Below are 22,973 nucleotides of genomic sequence, written 5' to 3'. Positions count from 1 at the left end.
ACTCAAGTAAAAGCTTCACAGAAGACAAATACATGCAATAAGGTGGGGAGTAAACAAAGACACTTCCACACACCTGTAGGTCTTCCGGAGCTCAGAGCACTGCTGACCAGGTTAACAGTGCTAGCTAACTTTTGCTGGGACTCACCATGTGCCAGGCACTGTGCTAAGAACTCTAGAGTCTATCTCTCATTTAATCATCACTGCAGCTTTCTATGAGAAAGAATCCCTAACTCATTCCATTTTACAGATAAGGAAACTAAAAGCCAGAGTTAGTAAGTGGATTGCTAAGTTAATGAATGATTATACAGTGATAAATAATGATGCTGGGCCTTGACAGGTTTCCTGACTTCAAAGCCCAGGCTTTAACTGCCATGTTATTGGCCTTCTATTAGAGTGTGTATGTTACAGGTGTCAAATGTTGGGCAGTGCAGAGAGGTGAGAGGGATACAAGTGTCACTAGCCGCACTCAAAGCAGCCTAAACCCCAAATACACCATCCAGTCAATCACACTGAGTCGATCTGTGTCTGCTTTCCAACTTCTTTCCTCCATCTCTTTTCTCCTTCTGCCTCTCTTCCTTTCCCAGCTACTCATCCGTGGCTTCTCTTTGTCAGCACCAACCCTTGATCAAATTTGGCACCTTGTGGTTAAACACAGGCTTTACCCTATGATGTTCCCACTGCTTCTCTGATTGAATCTGACAGTTACTTCTGCTTTCTAGGAGGCCACACATCTGTTTTCCGTTTTGTGATGCTCCAGGTGTGGCCACCAGAACGACAGATGTGGGGAAACTGTTGGCACGGTGAAAACTGAGTGAACATCAAATATATTCTGTTTCTTTTATTTAGGACGAAAACACAAGATTTTTATCTCATGAGGTAAAATTAAACGCTCTAGTTCCCATACTTCTTCCTTCCTACTAATTGACTAGTTTGAGCTCAAGTGTTTCAACATTGCTTTGAAAAGAAAAAAGTTGTTTATTCCATGCTGGCATGTAGTCACTAACAAAATATTTGTAAGAAATGTGAGAACTGCTTTTTCCCCCCACACATACACATTCATAATAAACACCTTAAATACAGTAGGCAATTAATATTCATGTAGAATTCAATGTATGGAAAGAATCTTTCTACAACGATCAATAAAAACGCATATAAAGAAAAACAGGTGGTTGCCCTGGCCAGCCAGATAACTCAGTTGGTTAGACTGTCCTCCTGATATGCCAAGGTGGCAGGTTCAACCCCAGGTCAGGGCACATACAAGAATCAGCCAATGAATACATGAATAAGAGAAATAACTAACCGATGTTTCTCTCTCTCTCTGTCTCTCTCTCTCTTCCTTTTCCTTTCTCTTTCTAAAATCAATAAATTTTTTAAAAATGACCTGTTAAAAGTACTTTATTCTATACCCTTTATAAATGGCTTTATGATTTAATATACTTTTTAAAAATGCAATAGGATGAGATTATGCTATTAGTATATTAAAAGTATGTTTCTGCTTCTTAGTTGTGAGGTCCCTTAGTGGAATAAAGATCACAGCAGCAGGAGAGAGAGAGAGAGAGAGAGAGAGAGAGAGAGAGAGGGAGAGAGAGAGAGAGAGAGACAGGAGGGAGGAAGGGAGGGAGGAAAGAAAGAAAAAAATATGTGCCTTGACCAGGTTGCTCAGTTGGGTGGATGTCGTCCAGTAACACCAAACGATTGAGGATTTGATTCCTGTCAAAGCAGAAACCTAGGATGTGGATTTGATCCCCCATCAAGGCACATTTGGGAGGCAACTGATCAATGTTTCTTTTCTTTTTTAAAATATATTTTATTGATTATGTTATTACAGTTGTCCTATTCCCCCCTTCATTCCCTTCCACTCTGCACACCCTCTCCCACCCACCTTCCCCCCTTTAGTTCACGTTCATGTGTCATAACTTCTTTAGCTTCTACATCTCCCATACTATTCTTGCCCTCTCCCTGTCTATTTTCTACCTACCATCTATGCTACTTAGTCTCTGTACCTTTTCCCCCTCTCTCTCCCTCCCACTCCTGTGTTGCTAACCTTCCATGTGCTCTGTTTCTGTGGTTGTGTTCCTGTTCTAGTTGTTTGCTTGGTTTGTTTTTGTTTTAGGTGTGGTTCTTAATAACTATGAGTTTGCTGTCATTTTACTATACATGTCTTTTATCTTCTTTTTCTTAGATAAGTCCTTTTAACATTTCATAAAATAAAGGCTTGGTAATGATGAACTCCTTTAACTTGACCTTATCTCAGAAGCATTTTATCTGCCCTTCCATTATAAATGAAAGCTTTGCTGGATAGAGCAATCTTGAATGTAGGTTCTTGCCTTTCATGACTTGGAATACTTCTTTCCAGCCCCTTCTTGCCTGTAAAGTCTCTTTTGAGAAATCAGCTGACAGTCTGATGGGAACTCCTTTGTAGGTGACTGTCTCCTTATCTCTTGCTGCTTCTAGAATTCTCTCCTTCATTTTAATCTTGGCTAATGGAATTATGATGTGCCTTGGTGTATGTTTCCTTGGGTCCAACTTCTTTGGGACTCTCTGAGCTTCCTGTACTTCCTGGAAGTCTATTTCCATTGCCAAATTGGGGAAGTTCTCCTTTAGTATTTGTTCAGATAACTTTTCCATTTGTTGCTCTTCTTCTTCCCCTTCTGGTACCCCTATAATTTGGATGTTGGAACATTTCACGATGTCCTGGAGGTTCCTAAGCCTCTCCTCATTTTTTTTTAATTTTATTTTAATCATTGTTCATTCTCCTCATTTTTAAAATTCTTTTTTCTTCATTCTTTTCTGTTTGATTACTTCTTTCTTCCTTCTGGTCCACTCCATTGATTTGAATCCCAGTTTCCTTTCTATCACTATTGGTTCCCTGTGCATTTTCCTTCATTTCACTTAGCGTAGCCTTTGTTTTTTTCATCTAGTTTGCGACCAAATTCAACCAATTCTGTGAGCATCCTGATCACCAGTGTTTTGAACTGTACATCTGATAGGTTGGCTATCTCTTTGCCGCTTAGTTGTACTTGCTGTGGAGTTTTGATCTGTTTTTCATTTGGGTCATTTTTTTTAACTTATCGTGCCTGTTATATCTGAGGGGTGGAGCCTTAAGTGTTCACCAGGGCATAGCAATCCAGTTGCTGGGTTGTGTCACTGTATGTGGGGGTGGGGTGCAAGAGGGAACAATGGTGCTTGCTCCACTTTCCATAGGACTTCAGTCCCTTCCGCCATTTCCCCCAAGCAAACTGGGCCTTTCTGGTGCTAATTCCCGGATGGGTGGGTTTGTGCATGTTCTAGGACCCTGTGGGTCTCTTCAAGGAGCTCTCCTGTGAGGCTGGGAGTCTCTCCCTGTACCTCAACCCCCACAGGTGTTTTCAGTCAGTGTTTTGAGGCTTTATGTCCCGGTGTTGGGACCGTGGGTTGCACGGTCTGTCTTGTTCCCCAGTTTTGCCTGGTTTGTCTGCCCGTGAATGTGGGACCGCCCGGTCAGCCAGCCATCTTGCGCGCAGTACCTTGCTTCACAATTGCTGCCTTGCTGGGTCTGCCTGTTGCCACCCGGTGCCTGCAGTCTGCCAGCTCCCACTGCATGCCCAGAGTCCGCCCGCTGTGGTCTTGAGAGCCCGGGATGCCTTACGCGCCTAGTGCCACCACTTTTTGTGCCTCGACCCCCCTCCTTCTGGCTGCCAATTCCACCCTTCCTACTGGTTTGGATGAAGGTGTCTTTTTTAACTCCTTGGTTGTCTGACTTCCATACAGTTCAATATTCTGTCAGTTCTGGTTGTTATTTTGTTTCTAAATTTTTGTTGTCCTTATTTTGGTTGTGCAAGGAGAGACAGTGTGTCTGCCTATGCCTCCATCTTGGCCAGAAGTCCTGATCAATGTTTCTCACATAAATTTCTCTCCCCCCACCTCTGCACACCCCTTTCTCTCTTCCTCTCTCTCCCTTCCTTCCTCTCTCTCTCTAAAAAATCAATAAATATATCCTCAGGTGAGCATTAAAAAAGAAAAGAAAAATATGTGTTTTCAAAGAGAATTAAAGTATTTTCACTTTGTTACTTCCAAAGTTCTCTGCACGATACAGTCCAAATGAACTATGAATTCTAGGCATATGAGTTGCTGCAAGAGCTGGGTTCTGGCTCTCATCACGCCGGGCCTTAGGAGAAGGAGCCCTGCAGAAGACCAAGAGATGAAGCAACCAGGCCGCAGCTACCTCTGTGCAGTCTAGACCTGGTTGTCACTCAGAACTTTCTGTCAAGGGATAATGTTCTTTAAAGCGGCTTCAGCTCCTGTGTCTACCTCAACATCAAATACTCTGTACATCCACAGGCCCAGGCAAGTGCCTGCCTCTGTGGGGAAACCATAGAGCAGGGAAGCACAACCTTTTGCTTGCTGAAGCCTCAACTTTGATACTTTCTGTCTGGGTTTCAGCCCCCAAATCAGTAACACTTCTAGAGCTTGGAACTAGTTAAGAGGAAGAGGAAGGAGTCAGAGAGTTAGAGATCAAAATATCACCTTAGTTACTGACAAAGCCTAGTTCAGAGGATGTAGGTTCACAGTAGAACTGGGCAGACTGACCCACACTCTCACAGGTGGAGAAACAGGAAGGAAGATGCTCATCTTCTTCCAAAGTCTCCAACGAGGTGATTTGCTCCGCCTGCCGCATGGTGGTACGGAAGGTGAAATGGTCTGAGGCAAAAATATACACAGACTCCTGGCAGCAGCCAATGAATGGCCTGACTGTCTGGTCAAAGGCATGAAAGAAAAGGATTGGGAGACTAGAGAGAAGGAGCACAGACATGTGGGAGGACATAGTGAGTAGGCACTGAGGGTGAGGATTTTTGTATCCTTTGTTTATGGCTGCCAGCAGCATCTACCACAGAAGTGCTGAACAAAGCAGACAAAAGTTCTCAGCTAGTTGATCTTAGCCAGCCTTTGTCAACCCTGGAACAGGCATGATGGGTTCATGAACAGACTGGCTATCGTGGCAGAAGTAAAGACTATGTATTGACCCAAATCATGGACTTCTGCTTCCCATGGCCAGTTGAGCTATTGCTGCCTCAGAGCGTCCAAATTGTCAGCAACATAGACCAACACTGTGGCCTTCTTATGGAACGATTCCTTAAAGAGATCAGTTTAAAGGTCCTTCCCATCCTTTAAGGGATGGATACCAGGTACCGGATTGCCTTTCCTGCTCATAGAGCCACAGCCAGCACTGCCTTGGGGCGGGGGGCGGGGGGGGGTGGCGTTGATCTGCAGATATGAAATCCCACTCAACATTGCCTCTGTCCAGGGCATTCACTCCATAGGGAAGAAGTTGTGGGAATGGGGGCATTACTCCATTTCTGGTTTGAGTGGTGTGGTCAGAAAACAACTTGGGCTTTCAATTTTTCATTTGGCATTACCTGAGTAGTCACTGTGGAATTGTTACATTTTTTCTATTATATACATTGTTATTACCTGAACTGTACCACTTGCAAAATTCATATGTTAAAATAACACCTCTGAATGTGACTGCACTTGGAGAGTGTGCCTGAAGGTAAATAAGGTCATCAGGGTGACCCTAATCCAGTGACTGGTGTCCTTATAAGAAGAGATCAGAGCACAGACATGCACAGAGAAAAGGCCGCGTGAAGACACAGAGGGCAGATGGCATCCACAAGCCCAGGAGAGAGACTTCAGGGGAAAATCAACCCTGCCAAAACCTTGATCTGGGACTTCCAGCTTCCAGAACTGTGAGAAGATAAATTTCTGTCATTTGAGCCACTCAGTCTGTGGTATTTGTTATGATGGCCCTAATGAACTAACTCACACGCTAATAATAACTAACATTTACACAGGCACGTGTTGGAGATTCAGTCAGTTTGGTTCCAGACCACCACAACAAAGCAAGAATCGCCATAAAGTCAGTCATAATCCTTTTGCTGGTGGAGGGTCTTGCCTTTAATTTGTAAAAAATAAAACATCTGTGAAGTGCAATGAAATGAGGTATGCCTGTAGTGTTTAATTTTACCATTTACAAAGCTCTTTAGGTTACATACTTTAATTGAATGTATAACTCTGTGAGGTGGTTGATAGGGTGTTATAATCTTTAGTTAGGAAATTGAGCACATGGGAATCCCTAAGATCCCATAGTAAGTGACAAAATTAGGTCTTAAACCCAAGTATTTGGACTCCAACTCCTCTCTATCAAGTGGGACCTTCTACGTTTAAAAATTGTCAGTGGCTGAATTTCTTTACTTAGGATGGCATACAACATCCCTCTCATTCTGCAGTGCCTTAGTTTTCCTTCCCATCCACTCCCATTCACCCTCTTCAGCCCATGCTTTATCAAGTGGGGAATCCCTCCCCACTCTCCTTGGGTCAAATACACCTTGCTCTCTCATGCTGTTTGTGAACTGTTTCACTCCTTTCAAATTACTGCACAAGCTTCAAACCCAGCTTAAATAGCACCTTCTCTGTGAACCCTACCATGACTTTCTCTCCTCTGTGCCCCATATTTTGAATAGGTTTCATTTCTACAATTGCACTTACCTCACACAATTGTAAGCAAATTAGCGGAGTGAAACAGCTGGGGTTTGGGAGCCAGGCAGACACAGGGTCAGATCCTGACGGCCACACTCCATTCAATTAAATAGCTTTTACTGAGTGTAAGTTATATGAAATACACTGAGCCATGTTCCAGGAATACAAAGATGACAAAGCTGTGCTCACTCTGAGAGAAATTCGATCCTAATGCAATTAGTTGAGGATTCAGACAAATAGTAAATTAAAATTTAGAGAGATAAGTGCACTGCTAGAGATGTGCAAGGAACATTAGGCAAGGCACTGACCCTTCTCTAGGTCAAAGAAGACACTTTTAAAAAGATTTTATTAATTTATTTTTAGAGAAAGGGAAAGGGAAGAAGAAAGAGAGGAAGACAAATTTGATGTGTGAGAGAAACATCAATCGGTTGCCCCTTGCATGCACCCCTACTGGAGGCTGGCCCTCAACCCAGGCATGTGGACTGATCAGGAATCGAACCAGCGACCTTTCACTTTGCTGGATAACACCCAACTGAGCCACACTGGCCAGGAAAAGAAGGCTTTTTGGACAAACAGGAATTACATGCAAATAGAAAATTTTAGGCAGAGGAATTAAATGTGCAAAGGAGAGTGAGAGAATGACACAGTAACTCTCTAAGCCTTGGTGTCCTCCTCCGAAAATGGGGAGATGCACACCTACCTGTAGGGCCGGTGGTCAGGTTACATGTGCATTATGTGTAAGTCATCTAGTAAAGTGCCTGACACTGAGTAGGTGGTCAAAACCTTAAGGCTATGATTATTATGATGTGATTATTTCTGTTTCTGTCTCCCCTACTTGACCATGGGGTTCCTCCAGGGCCAGGAACAGTCTCACTCACCTTTGTATCATTAACCTCCAACACTGCCTGGCACATGGTAAGGACTCAATACATATTTGTTGAATAAGCTAATGCATACATAAAAAACTCAGCATGTGTTTCAGGATCTCATCTACTCTAAGACAAAGGTAAGAAGATTAAGAAAGGAACCAGCCCTGGCTGGTGTGGCTCAGTGGATTGAGTGCCAGCCTGTAAACCAAAGAGTCTCTGGTTTGATTCCTAGTCAGGGCACATGCTTGGGTTGTGGACCAGGTCCCCAGTTGGCGGGGTGTGACAGGCAACTACACATTGATATTTCTCTCTCTTTCTCCCTCCCCTCCTCTCTCTCTAAAAATAAATAAATAAAAATTTAAGATAAAATTAAGAAAGAAAAGGAACCAAAAAAAGTGATAGCAGCCCTAAGACATTCTTCAAATTTTTCAAAACTTTCCCTTTTAAAATTAATAGAACATGGGGGGCATCCTTCCAGGATTTATCAGAAATTACCAAAGGTGCTCCCTTAAAGGAAGTTAAGAGAACAACAGATCTAGGATGGATTGGTTTGGATATGAAAAAGAGGAGAAGTAAGTGCAGGTCAGACCAAGTATAAAGCCAAATCCCCTGATCTTTTTCCCTTCAACAATTATCAACACTTCATTACAGAGGATTTAAAGATGTACTTAACTGAGAAGTTGCTCAGTTATAGAAGGCTGGAAAACCAATGTCTCAGGAACTCCCTCTTTTCCCCCTCGGCAAATTTTAAGGGAGGATCCTGGGAACATGGTGAAAAGGTTGTTTTAATAAAGTTTATAAATATCATGTGTATAAATAGAAGCTTCTAGGTCTTTATTATAACTGTTCTCTTTAGTACCAAAAAAGGATTATAAGATAAATAGACATTAGTCTTCAAGGTCAGATTCTTTTGAAACAATCCCAAGCTATTAACTATGAGAGTAATTAAACTGTAACTGAAGCACATTTTAAATAGCCTAACAAATCTGTGTCCAGTCATGCATTCCTGGAGGAGATGCTGTACTTCTAGATTAATTTTTAAGATACTCTAGCTGTATGTATAACCTGAATTTATGCTTCAAATTACCAAATCCAGATTCTACTCGCCACTATACAATCTATTTTCTTGTTTATAGGCACATTCTGCCAAGCAGGTGGTCTATAGCTCGCAATTGACAACACTTAGCAGCTGTTAAATTTACACATTGCTGTAATTTAAATGCTTAATTGCTCTCAGTGAACTCAGTATACAGCTTATAAACCCTTTCCTAATGGTTCCCGAACCTCTTTACCTATAGTAAATCATAGTGTCCCTTGGTAGAAAGTGAAATATCAGAATAATCTTATACTTTTATAACGTTTATAAGTATTTATTAGGAAAAAAAACACCTGAGTGTTTTTTCAGAGTTAGTTTTGGAGAGAAGTAAACAGATGTTCATTGCCAGGTATCTTGCTAGTCCCTTAACATCCTTTTTGAAACTGGAACACAAGGATGTGACCTCCCTTTAAATTTATGGAGAGTCCAGGATGGCCAGGGAGGATCAAGGAAATGTAAATACTTTGTGCACAATGACTGTATCATTACACAATCTTCCTGTGTCAATGGGCATCGAAGGCAAAGAACACAGGTGGTATAAGTGCCGTAGTCTGGTGGGAGAGTCTGTGGAGGCTTCCCCCTTCTCGGTAGGTACTAGGCAGGGACAAGTCTGTCTACCTTCTCCCTTACCTAGCATAGTGAATATTGATTTTGAAAGAACTCATCTCGTTCAGCTTCATTGTTTTATGGATGAGGACACTGAGCCCCAGAAAGTTCAAGTGGTTTGCCCACCTGGTGAGTGACAGAGGGCAGGCCCTTGCCTCCTTGGGCAACACCTTGGCCAGCTGACCACTCATCCTCTCTTGTCCTTCAGTTTGTTGCCACCAACTGCAGCAGGAAAAGGGAAGAATATAAATAGGCCTTTTTAAAATCTTTGCACAAGATACAGAGAAGGATTTTTCTCAACCAATGATATCCAGGCACTTTCTGCTTTAAGCCAAACCACATATGAAAATAGAGATTTAAACTAGGCTACGTTTTATATACAGAGTGCTTCTTGACTTAATTTCAAAGGGTCCACTACTGGATACTTTTAAATATATAGGTACCCTACTGAATTTTATTTTATTTTTAAAAAGATTTTATTTATTTACTTTTAGAGAGAGAGGAAAGGAGGAAGAAGTTGAGGGAGAGAAACAACGATCAGAGGCCTCTCATATACTCCCAACTGGAGACTTGGCCCACAACCCAGGCATGTGCCCTGACTGGGAATGGAAGTGGCAACTTTTGGTTTGCAGGTGGTCACACAATCCACTGAGCCATGCCAGCCTGGGCCCCCCTACTGAATTTTAAAGTTGGCTTATGCTAGCCTCAAGAACATATCTGTTATGTAAATTAAGATATTTATGCATTCAGCTAATTGTTTATAAACACTAGCAACTGTTTAGAAAGTACCTAACATTGTGCCAGGTGCTCTATGATTTTCAATAATAATAAGTACTATATAAACCTTGTTCCCTACTGACAAAAAGGTAGCATCTTAGTTGTGAGCAAGAGGCAAATACAGTATACAATGAATTGTTAAGCGTACAGTATGGAAAATTTGTAGGGTATGGATAATAAAGAAAAAAAATCAAGTGAAAAGTTTGTAAGACTTAAATATTTCTTTACTAATCTTTTTCTTTGGAATTGTTTTTATTCGAAATGATTAAAATAAAAATATTTTATCATTTAAAATGACAAACTGGCATCTAGAAAACTTGAGTGTACACAATCTAAATGAGGTTCTCTGTACCTTTGGCTATGCTGTAACAAATGGATAATCACTAACCCAAATCCCTGTTCTCTTAAACAGCTCTTCTTATTTGCTCTCACAGGCAGTCCTTCTCTTCAACTTTTTTTCTTCTTTAAGATACTTCTTTTGAAGGTGAATATACTAATCTTATTTGTGTGACTTTCTGTTTATTCTTGGGCTAGCAAATGGAAACAGGTTAAAAGCAGTACAAATGAGAAACTTTGTCCTTTACTCCTTTAAAAATACTAGTCATTTGGCAGGTTTGCAAAGGTTTTAATGCCCTCTAGTGGCCAATCATAGTAGTATTGTCCGTCTGCATTTACTATCCTGCAATAACTTTGACAAAAACAATGAAAAAGACTGTAATTCAAAACTATTTTTCAATGTTTTCTTTAAGTAATAGAGGCCATGTAGTGCAGTGGCTAACACACAATCTCTGGAGCTAGACTGCCTCAATCCAAGTACCAGCTTTGCCATTTACTGGTTGTTTGAGGGTGGATAAGGGCCAATTAATCCTTCCATGTCTCAGTTCCCTGTCTGTAAAATGGGAATAAAATAGTGTCCTCTTCATGATATTATTATGAGGATTAACAGATATGTTATTATAAGAGCACTTAGAATAGTGTCATTCACATAGTAAGCATAATAATAAATGTTTGTTAAATTATAACACAACAGTGCTGGCGAGGATGTGGAGAAAGGGGAACGCTTTTGCACTGTTGACGGGAATGCAGCCTGGGTGCAGCCACTGTGGAAAGTAGTATGGAGATCCCTCTGAAAATTAAAAATGGGTCTGCCTTTTGATCCAATGGTCCCACTTCTGGGAATATATCAGAAGAAACGTCCCCCAAAACACATGAATTCAAAAGAACATAAGCACCGCTATGTTCACAGCAACATTATTTACAATCGCTGAGATATGGAAGCAGCCCAAGTGTCCATCAATAGATGAGTGGATGAAACAACTATGGGACATTTACACAATGGAATACTACCTGGCTGTAAAAAAGAAGGAAGTTTTACCCTTTATGACAGAGTGGATGGACCTGGAGAACATTATGCTAAGTGAAATAAGCCAGTCAGAGAAAGACAAAGACCATATGATTTCACTCATGTGTGGAATCTAATGAATGAACTGAACTAATATGGAGAATGGGGACAGATTCATAGATGGAGAGCAGGATGACAGCTAGTGGTGGGAGGGAGGTGAGGGGATGGAGGGATTGAGCAGAAAGGAAAAAGGACTCATGGACATGAACAACAGTGTGGTGATTGGGGGCGGGGTGAGGAGGGTATAAGGGAACTAAATGGTAATAGAAAAAAACACAATAATAAAAAAAGAAAAGAAAAAATAAAAATGTCTAGAATTTCAAAAAGTAAAATAAAATAAATAAAATAAAATAAATTATAACAAATCACTATAAGATATCCTTATTTTTACATTTTTTTAATATTTCTGCAAAAATGGGAAAATTATTTACCTTCTCTGGGTGTAAGTTTATTTAATAATAAATAATTATGTGTCAGGAGATTTTAAAAATAGACTATTTATTTATTTATTTTATTAAGACTTTTCTTTCAGCCTTTACTGGTGTGGCTCAGTTGGCTGGGCATCATCCTGCAAAATGAGAGGTTCCATTCCCCGTCAGGGCACATGCCCGGGCTGTGGGTTCCATCCCCAGTCCAGCTGTGTGCCAGAGGCAACTAATCGATATTTCCCTCTCACATCTGTTTCTCTCCTCCTTTTTCTCCTTCCCTTCCCCTTTCTCTAGAAAAAGGAAAAAAACCCTGCTTTTTTAAGAGCACTTTTAAGTTCACAGCAGACTGACAGGAAGGCACAGGGATTTCCCTCACACCTCCTGCCTCTGCACATGCATAGCCTGCCCCCCACCAACGTTCCCCACACATAGAACATGTTTTCAGCTGATGAGCTTCTTGACTCGCCATCAGTACCCCAAACTCATAGTTTACACATGGCTCACTCTTGCTGTTGTACACTCTATCAGTTTGGACAAACATGTGATGACATGTGTCCATTATTACACTATCACACAGAGTATTTTCACTGCCCTAAAAGTCCCCTGTGCTCCACCTGTTCATCTCCTCCCTCCCACAGACCCCTGGCAACCACCGATCTTTTGATGGCCTCCATAGTTTTGTCCTTTCCAGAACATCATAGAGTTGGAATCATATAGTATATAGCCTTTTAAGACTGGCTTCTTTCGTTTACTAATAAGCATTTAAGGTTCTTCCATATCTTTTATGGCTAGGCAGCTCATTTCATTTCTTTTTAACAACAAATAATATTTCAAATAATGTTATGAGATATTTTATATTTCATATGATTTATGAAATATTCTAGAATATTTCATAAGCCACAGTTTATTCATTCCCCCGTTGAATGACATCATGGTTGCTTCTAGGTTTTGTCAATAATAAATGAAGCTGCTATAAAAACCCATATGTGTGTGTTTGTGTGGACACAGTTTTAACTCCTTTGGCTGAATACCAAGGGCTGTGATAGTTGGATCCTGTAAGAGTATGTTTCATTTTATAAGAAAACTTCAGCTGTCTTCCAAAGTGGCTGTACCATTTTATATCCTCACCAGCAAAAAATAAGAGTTCCTGTTGTTCTACATCCTTGTCAGCATTTGGGGTTGTCAATGTTCCTGGTTTTGGCCATTCTAACATGTGTGTGTTATTTCATGGTTGTTTTAATTTGCATTTCCCTGATAAAATATGATGTGGAGCATCTTTTCCTTTTTTAAAGCACTTTATATTAAAATTTTTATTTATTTATTTATTTACTTACTTACTTATTTTTAGAGAGATGGGGAGGAAAAGAGAGAAACAGGGAGAGAAACAACAATGTGCAAGAGATACATGGTTGCTTCTCTCACACCCCCGACTGGTGACATGGCTGGAGACCCAGGCATGTGCCTTGACTGGAAATTGAACCAGCAGCTTTTTGGTTCACAGGACGGTGCTCAGTCCACTGAGCCACACCAGCCAGGGTGCATCTTTTCATCTGCACATCTTCTTCAGTCAGGTGTGACTTTATTTTTTAGAACAGTTTTAGATTTACAGAAAAATTGAGAAGATGGTACATAGAATTCTCAGGTAGCCCACACCCACTTTCTCCTATTATTACCATCTTACATTAGAATGGTACATTTGTTATAGTCTATGAACAAATATTGATATGTTATTATTAACAGTTCATTGTTTATTCTGATTTCCCTAGTTTTTACCTAATGTCCTTCTGCTATTCCAGAATCCCATCCAGGATGCCACATTACACTCAGGGTTCATGCCTCTTAGGCTCCTCTTGACTGGCAGTTCCTCAGGCTTGCCTTATTTTGGACAAGACTTTGACACTTTTGAGGAATACTGATCAAGTATTTTGCAGAATGTCCTTCAACTGGAATCTGATGTTTTCCACCTGATGAGATTTGGCTTACTTTTTTGGAAGAGGAAGATTCCAGAGGTAAGGTGCCATTTTGATCCTATATTATCATCATTTATGACAGTTGATATTGATCTTAATGACCTGGCTGATGTAGTTTTTGTCAGGTTTCTTCAGTGTAACATTATTCCATTTTCCCCCTTTCCGTCATATTTGGAGGGAAGTCACTAGGAGAGTGGGGATTTATGCTTCCTCTCCTTGAGTCAGAGTATCTTTATAAATTATCTACAGTTCTCCTGCACAGACAATTTGTCTCTTCTTCTACATTTACTAATTTATTCAATGATTCACTTAAGTAGGTATTGACTCATAGATATTTATTTTTGTGCTTTGGATCATTATCAAGTATTACTTTTATTTTTATTATTTTTGTCCAAATTGTCCCACCTTTTCTTTTTTCATATACCCATCAATATAATTGTTTAATCATATTTTTCCAAGATTATCCAGGCTTATCTTATATATTTTTTGCCCCAGTCCTAGAATCAGCCATTTCTTCAAAAAGCCCTAGTGCCTTTTATTGAAGAATGATATTAGGAACCAAGATCTGGGCACTAGGTGTGTTCATGCTAGGGGTGACACTTCTTTTAGGACCTCTGAGTAACAGAAATATCTAGAAATATATGGATATATACACTCAGAAATATGTAGGTGTATACTAATCTGTATATAGATACATCATCTATAAGTATTTCTCCATGTAACAGTGTATCTATATAAAGCTAAACAAGAGTTCTTACTGATGTCTCCAACCTGAATTCATGACGTCATGGATCAGTGTAGCCTCCTCCCCTTCCTTATCTGTATGAAAATCCTCACTCTAACAGTGAGACACGCAGCTCCCACCATCCTCCATCCCTGTACTCAATTGTTCAGTTCCAGTGCACATGGAGAGCAGTATCATCACTGATAAGCCAAACCTCCAAGAGACAGCTTTATAAACTAGAGTTCTTCTATGAAATTTCTTTTGTCTTTTAGTCAGACTTACAGATTCTGCTCACTTCCAGTTTTGCTTAAGATCAACACCTTTTCCCCCTACACTCTTCAGGGAGGTTGTTTCATACATTTTTAATACAGTTAGATATTTCTGTCATGGTCTGCTTTTCCTTCCTGGAATTCTCTGACCTCTGAAATGATTTTATTTTAATTTTTATATATTAAGGTTCACTCTCTGTGTTGTATAGGTCTGTAGGTTTTGATAAATGCATGATGCCATGTATCATTAAAGTATTATACAGAATAGTTTCACCTCTTTTTTTAATATATTTTTTAAAATTTTAATAAAGCTGTAGGTATTTGCTTTCAGTTCGAAAGTATTTTTTTAAAGATTTTATTTATTTATTTTTAGAGAGGGAAGGGAGGGAGAAAGAGAGAGAGAGAAACATCAATGTATGGTTGCTGGGGGCCGTGGCCTGCAACCCAGGCTTGTGCTCTGACTGGGAATTGAACCTGTGATGCTTTGGTTTGCAGCCTGTGCTCAATCCACTGAGCTACGCCAGCCAGTAATAGTTTCACCTCTTTAAATGACAACTGTACTTCACCTTCCCATCCCTCCACCCCTCTACCCTGGCAACCACTGTTTTTATTGTCTCTCGTAGTGTTGCTTTTCCCCAAATATCATATAATTGAAGTCACGAGTCATGTAGCCATTTCAGACTGGCTTATTTCACTTAGATATATGCATTTAAGATTCTTCCATGTCTTTTCATGGTTTGGTAGTTCATTTCTTTTTATCTATGAATAATACCCATTCAAAGGATGTACAATATGTCCAGTCAGGCAATTCTTTAATAATTGAACACACAGAGGCAGAGAAGTCATCCTCACCTGAGAAAAGTTTACTGTCATTGGAGTTGGTAGCACATAAATAAATTACAGCATGATAACAACTATATTACATGTATAATCAAAGTGCTGTGGGCACCCATCGAAGAAAATGAATGTCTATGCGGGAATGTGATGAGGTGTAGGTACAGAGGAAAGTTGGCACTTGTCTTGGGCCTTGAAAAAAAAGTAGGCTTTTGAGAGTAAGAAAGAAAAAGGAAGATGATAGATAGAAATGAATCTGCCAACAAGAATTGTAAGAAGTTGAGGGACAAATATATTTTTCTAATCTGTATACCTAATGTCAGCATTGGATTTGCAGGTCTGGAGGAAGAGGTTCTGTGGTGCCTCTTCACGTGGATAATAGCAATAACAACGGCTCCCACTTATTCAGCACCCACTACCACACGCCAGGCAGCGCTATGCACTTGTACCTACTTTGCTCTCACAGAAACGGACTCTTGTGTGTGAGACACACACATGCAAAGATATGAAAGGATCCATCACTTTTCCTGTTGGAAGCTGATGCTGCTGATGGTGATTGCTATTTACGTGTGTGGGGGTGACCTCAGGGACATTGTCTTACATGTGTAAAGAAAGACTGCGCTTTAAGGTCTAGCTGCAGCTTGCCACTTTCACCCCTTCCTCACCCCAGCTCATCTTCTCCAGCCTCAAGTCTTTTTTTTTAAGCTGTCTCATTACCAGTCGAGGCACCCATGGGCATGGCCACCTCCTCTGTCTTACCCAGGGATGAAGCTTCAGGAGCAGCTCATTTTCTTGCTCACCTCTAAGACTCCGTATTCACCCAAACAATGCCAGAAACTTGGATCGGAACTGGAGGACACCAAGCTTTGTTTTTATGGAAGTTGCAAAATGAGGTCAAGTTTCTCTTGACTCTTTTAAGAAAAAGTCGCTGCTTTTTCCTAAATACAATCAAGGCAAATCTGTTGATCCGTATTTAGGCTGCTTGCTTCCTGCTCAAAGAGTTTGGAACGAAACTCTCCTCCCTCGTGTTGGCTATAATATTTGGTAAGGCCTTGAGATTGGGCCAACACTCCATGGAGGCCAACAGAACGGCACTGTTCTGGGATAGAGTTCTCTACGGTGAAGAGCTACAGAAATGCGGAACTGGAAGAGTAAGAGCTGTCTCAGTTCTCTCTTTGATCACCGTGACTTTTGGCACTGGCAGATGGCATGCCAATTTGTACCAAAAAACAAATGACCAGTTACAGATAGTCTTTGACGAAGACTTGGCAACCCTATTGATACTGCGGATCTTTTTCATGTTTCAGCCAATGCAATCGGCTGGGGAGCGTATCACACAGCTAAAAATAAAGCAGTGGTTCATTTGACACCCACCACTAGATGACAAAAAGGGAACCTACCTAGTGACTCATAATTATTATTTCCAACATTTCAAATTCTGGTAATTGAGTTTCCTGTGTTTATTTCCTAAGACATAAATGTTTCCAAAAACTAAACTCAAATTTCTTGTAGAATAAAATGTCAAGATCTAAAGAGTTATGGGTAGTCACAGTTGCACAAATATAAACATATGTCCTGATCTACATTTGGTTAGGTAGCATCTAGATTATGGTCCTTGTAATTTTATCAGTATTGTAATCATACCTCTCCCTTAGTTAAAAAGTTATTTTAGTCAGGTTAAGCTGGAAGTAGTTGTGTATACAGCCAGTTCTGCTGCTGGACTGAAGCATCCTGAGAGCAGGTGTGTGTTTCGAGTGTCCTCATACCCCTCATGCAGCTGGGGCTTCCAGTCATCCTCCAACAGCCCCGGTACTGCACCCCCCAGGTTCAGGTGGGTTATGCAGCCACTCAGAATAAAACCCACATTTCCTCAGCCTGCCTTACAGACAGGTGCTGTCCAGGAGCTAATTTCAGACAAATGATATGCAAGCATAAGCATTATACAGCAGCCTCCAGGGACCTTCTTTAATATAGCTTTCCTCTCTGTTCCCTCCTTCTTCCTGCTGGCTTGTTGGAGGGTCTGATGACCAGAGGCGAACAGCTAAGAGCTGCTCTTAGAAGAGAGTCCAGGCCTGGCAGAGCCACTTCATGGAGCAAAACCACCACTCTGGTTCTGGCCTGCCTCACCCTGGACTTTTATGTAGGATAAACTATCTTGTTCAAGACACTGTCACTTGCAATGGAACATAACTCTAATCAATGAATACTAAAATCTCTTTGGAGCAGATTATAGAATAATGCAAGTTTATTGAATAAATATTGCAAATATTGAGATATGCTTTATTTTTGTTGGCTAAGAAGTGCATGGGTAGAAACAGGAAAACAATGAGGTTATCCCAAGTCAGCAGAAAATGATATCAAGGAGCTCAGGCAACCTGGAGACTAGCAATTGCCAGACAAATAAGGAAGAACGAGTTGAAGCTAAGGCTTGGTGAAAGAAGACTTGACTTAGGCTGGGGCACATGGAGGTAAGAGGATTTTAGGAACATCTGTCTCTTGCCTGGAGGGTAATGAGCACATAAGTCAAGGTCTATGTCAGAGGTTCTCAACTGGAGGCAATTTTGCTCCTTGTGGTGTAACAAGGTGCAGCCAAGGGGGCGGCAAATAGTGATTTGGAATGGGGTCCAGAACTTGGTGTCCAGGAAATATTAGAAAAAAAAATATATACAGGATGTTCTCACCCTCACAAGTCTGATCTGGGGGATGGGACACATGGAGCAGGGCCACTGAGAGTTGTTTTGAATAGCAACAGCTTTGCAGCTAACCTCTGGTGTGGTCATTTAACATATCTATAACCTTTAACTGGTTGCACAGATATGTTAAAGAGCTGTGGCCAAGGTTTGAGCCAGGGGGACAGGAGTGACTTCAACCGAGGATGTAACTAGGAGGCAACCCCCCCTGGTTACAAAGCCTGGGTGAGAGCTTGGAGAAGATTGGCTCCATACCACAGGGCCACACCTGCCCGGACTTTCTATGGCAGCTTGGGAAAGCTGGAAGAATATGGGAATGTTGGCAGCTGTGTCCAATTGTGGGAGGAGTTGGAAATGGTGCTGCAGAGGAAGATTGGCGCTGGGATTTAAACCTAGGCGTGGCAGCCATGCAGTGTCCTTTTGGGACCACGTGGCTTGGGCAGAGAACCACAGGATTCTATTTCCTTTTTTCTGAGATACGGTACCCTGGACTGGGCAGAGGGGGAAGGAAGGACTGTGTGTTTGTGGGTATTCTAAAAGACTTTGGGATCTCAGTGAAGACATTAAATTATTACTCTTAAGTTTGTATAACTCTTTAAATAAATAATCCCTTTCCTTTTCACCAGTCTCTGGCATTGAGAGACATTCTTTCCCTGGCAAGGCAAACCTAGTATGGGGTGGGGGACCCCTGCAACACAGGGGTGGGTCCATTTGGTAACAGTATATCATTCCCTGCACCCCCATCCCCTTCCCCCACCTCCCTGTCTGTTCTGTAACTGGGGAACGTTGGCAATGTCTGGAGACGTTTTTGGCTGTTACAACTGGTCGAGGGAGGGTGATGCTGTGCGCATCTAGTGTGTAGATGCCATGGATGCTGCTAAAAATTCTACTGTGCATAGCACAGCCCCTATAGCAAAGAATTATATGGCCCAAAATGTTGACAGTGTTGGAAGAAACCCTGGTCGAGCTGACTATGGTTCCCTGGGTTGAATCCCAAACCCCAGTTACTCTTGGAATTCAGGCCAGAGGTAATATGGATCATTTTGCCAACCTGGATAACAGCTCTGAAACAGACAATCCAGACTTTCATGGTCAGCATCATTAAGCAGACTTTGTGACTAAGCTGAGTACCTACAAATTGTTCCCAGAATAGTAAATAGCTTATACCTCAAAGTTCTTCCCACAACACAAAGATACTTGTGCCCTGCCTAAGGCTGAGACTGTGACACGTTCACAAGCCATTAATGAGAGTGTGGTACATGAAACATATATTGAGGTCCTAATATCAGATAGAGAAGGCCCCTCCCATTCCAAAATGGGGAGAGGGATGAAATTCACAAGCAGCTTCTCCTTTTGATGTACATCATCTGCAAACTAAATGTGCGGAATCATCCCCACGTTCCCAGGGTCAGGGCTTGTGCAGCAGGGCCACGCCAGGGCGGCTGAGAGGACAGATCTATTCTTGATTCCACAGTTGACTTGCCGTTTGAACTGAGGTAACCTTCTGACTCTTCCAGGTGCCAGCTTTCCTTACAGTGTGAAGGTCAAATTATCACCAGCAGGAGAGGCAGTCTGAGGGACAGAGAGGAAGAGAGAGTCAACGGAGCTGCTGGGGCTGCTAGGTACTGTGCGCATCAGTTGGCTCATGTGAACCTCAGACTGGCTCTGTTGGCTCTGGGATGATGCTACTGTGGAAATAAACCCCTATCTATAGTTCCACATCTATGTAACATATAGACATGTGTTTCTCACAGTAATTAGATCATAGTAACTACTTTTGTTTCTCAAAAAACAGTTTTGCCCAAGTGCATTAAATATTAATTGAACACTTATTATACACAAAGCCCCGTGCTTGGTATTTGTTATGAGGTTCCTACCTACAAAAGGCTTTCCTTCCAGTGGGGAAGCATTCATTCACACAAATAAACTACAATACAAAGTGGTATGTGACTATTTCTACAGACTGAAGTTTCAAATCGGGGTAATAAACTAATTTCAAGAACAAGTCACCAACTGACAGGTATCTCAGATTCCTGGGGAGATGAAGAGTGTGTGTGAGAGACACTGACACCTGGAGAAAAGGGCAGAAAGAGAAGATGAAAGACTCTGAAGACAAACTTCACCTGCCTCATAATTTTGTCTAATGGCAGCTCCACCTATAATGTTCAAATTGGGGTTTGTAATAGGTCTTTACTGTCGTACTTCCAGTATTCTGCCTTAATGAGACACGTACCTGTGTGTATCAGGCATTACATGGGCACTTACTAATAGATAAGCAGAAGTGTCACCAAACTTTTCAGGAAATTATGGAAGAAAATCTTTTTTTTTTAATTTTACTTTAATCATTGTTCAAATACAGTTTTCTGCCCTTTACTCCCATTCCAGCCCACCCACCCATCCCTCCCCACCTCACTCCCATTCCTCCCCCAGTTCTTGTCCATGTGTCCTTTATATTTGTTCCTGTAAACCCTTCCATTCTCCCAGAAGAAAATTGAGAAACATTATACCCACTGACTTCTTTTCTGTGATTGAAAAAGATGCATTCTTTTTCATTTTCACTCTTGATGGTAGGTGCTTTGAGACCCCAGGGCCAGCGCCAGTGTCAGAACCCGTGTGGGAGTCAGACCACGGTACCCTCGGCTCCGGTTTGCTGCAGTGCGGTGAGGGCACTGGTGCCGAGAAGAGAGGAATGCAAGGAAGCCACCCCTGCTCAAAAGTATCCCCCCATTAAATCCTACCAGGAAGTCAACATTCAGTTTCTTAAAAGCAATTTAGATATAATTCATGTATCATAATATTCGCTGTTCAAAAATGTGCAATTCAGTGGCTTTTTAGTATATTTACAAGGTTGCACAGCTATTGCTAGTTTCAGCACCTCAAAAAGAAACCCTGAACCATTATCAGCCCCTGTACTTTCCCCTCCCCTCAGGCCCTAATCTATTTTAACCAACTATGGGTTTGCTTATTTCTGGACAGTTGATTTAAACGGAATTGTACAATATGTGGTCTTCTGGGACTGGCACCCTTCAGTTAGCATTATGCTTTAAGATTCATCCATGTTGTAGCATTTATCAGTACTTCATTACTTTTTCATGGCCAAATAACATCCTGATATGTGGATATACCAAATTTTAAAATCCATTCATCAGGTGATGGGTATTTGAGTTGCTTCCACTTTACGGACCTTGAGAGCTTGTTTGGAAGTTTTAGGCAGGGAGCGCAGCTACTCCTACATCCTTGACTGAAGGCCGGTCCTCTCCTCTTGTTGGGAAGGTCGTCCTCTTCCACTGGTTGCAGCAGCTTCGGGAGGGACACACGTGGATCGGTGAGGGAGGAAGGGGACACCGCCTAGTCAGCCGGATCAGCCGGATCAGCCGCATCAACCCTGGTGATCAATGGGGTGACAGGTCGCAGCCAGATCGCCCTCACATCCTGAGTGCTTCCACTTTATGGTTTTTATGAATAATGCTGCTATGAACATTTGTGTCCAAGTTTTAGCGTGGACATAGTTTTTCAATTTTCTTGGTTATATACCCAGGAATAGAATTGCTTAGCTATAAAAAAAAGGGTTGCACTTAAGGTCAAGCCTCAAGGGAAGCTTTCTTTTTTTAAATAGACTTTATATATTTTTTAGAGCAGTCTTAGATTCAAAGCAAAACTAATGATTTTTCACACAGTGATTTCTCTTTACACCTCTTGTCCTCACACATGCATAGCCCCCATCCTTGTCAACAGGGGGAAGCTTTTAAATTGTCCATGTCTCAATGTGAATTGCTTCCAGTAACAAATCAGATTATTTTCTTCTGGCACCTTGGAGGGGAATTTTATTTAGGAAGCAGGGGTTGGGGAAAGCATAATTTTAGAACTTAGGGCAATGTAGGGAAAGGCATTTGCATTAGAACTCATCTTAAAAAAAAAACTCCCCATCCTAAGCTCTCATAGCTTTGCTGATAGACAAAAACTGATTTTCTCCCTAAACTCCAAGCCAAAAATCCCTGAGCAGGGATGCTAGTTCACCTGACTAGGCTATGAAAAAGTCTGGCCAGGGCATAAAATATTCTGGTTGACCGAGTTTTGGTCATATATACAGAGCGATACTCATCAAATTCAAAATAGTGGTTACCTCTGGGAACCAGGAGGGATAACATTCAAAAGGGAGTTTAGCTTTAATTTATAATACTTTGAATACGGCCCTGACTGGTGTGGCTCAGTGGGTTGGGCGTTGTCCCACAAAAGGAAAGGTTGTCAGTTCAATTCCCCGTCAGGGCACATGCCTGGGTTGTGGACCAGGTCCCCAGTTGGGGGCGTGCAAGAGGCAACTGATCGGTGTTTCTCTCTCCCTCTCTTTCTCCCTCTTACTTTATTTCCCCTTTCTCTAATAAATAAATAAATATCTTTAAAATAAAATACTTTGAATATGTATATATATTTTAAATATATACACATATTAGAGACAGAAACAGAGAGAAACATGTTTTAAAATAGTCTAAACATGAGGAAAGGCTGAAAGCAATGATTTTTGAATGGTAGAAATGTGGCTGATTATTTTCCTTTTTATTCTTTTATTAATTTTCAACTCATCCTCACTAAATAAAACATATAAAACAGAATTCATCATAAAAATGGAAGAATTAAACTATTGCTAATAAGGCTTTTACTGAAATAAACTGATGGAATTGTTTAGCCACTATTTTCTGCAATGCCAAACTCGCATTCTCACATTTTTAGTTCCTAGGCTTAGGATTTATCTCTTTTTTCTTTTTTAACCATTTCCTTCCTTTCTTTTTTTAAG

This window comes from Phyllostomus discolor, chromosome 5 (genome assembly GCF_004126475.2).
Source record: "Phyllostomus discolor isolate MPI-MPIP mPhyDis1 chromosome 5, mPhyDis1.pri.v3, whole genome shotgun sequence".
NCBI classification, from domain to species: domain Eukaryota; kingdom Metazoa; phylum Chordata; class Mammalia; order Chiroptera; family Phyllostomidae; genus Phyllostomus; species Phyllostomus discolor.
This window is presented reverse-complemented; position numbering follows the sequence as displayed.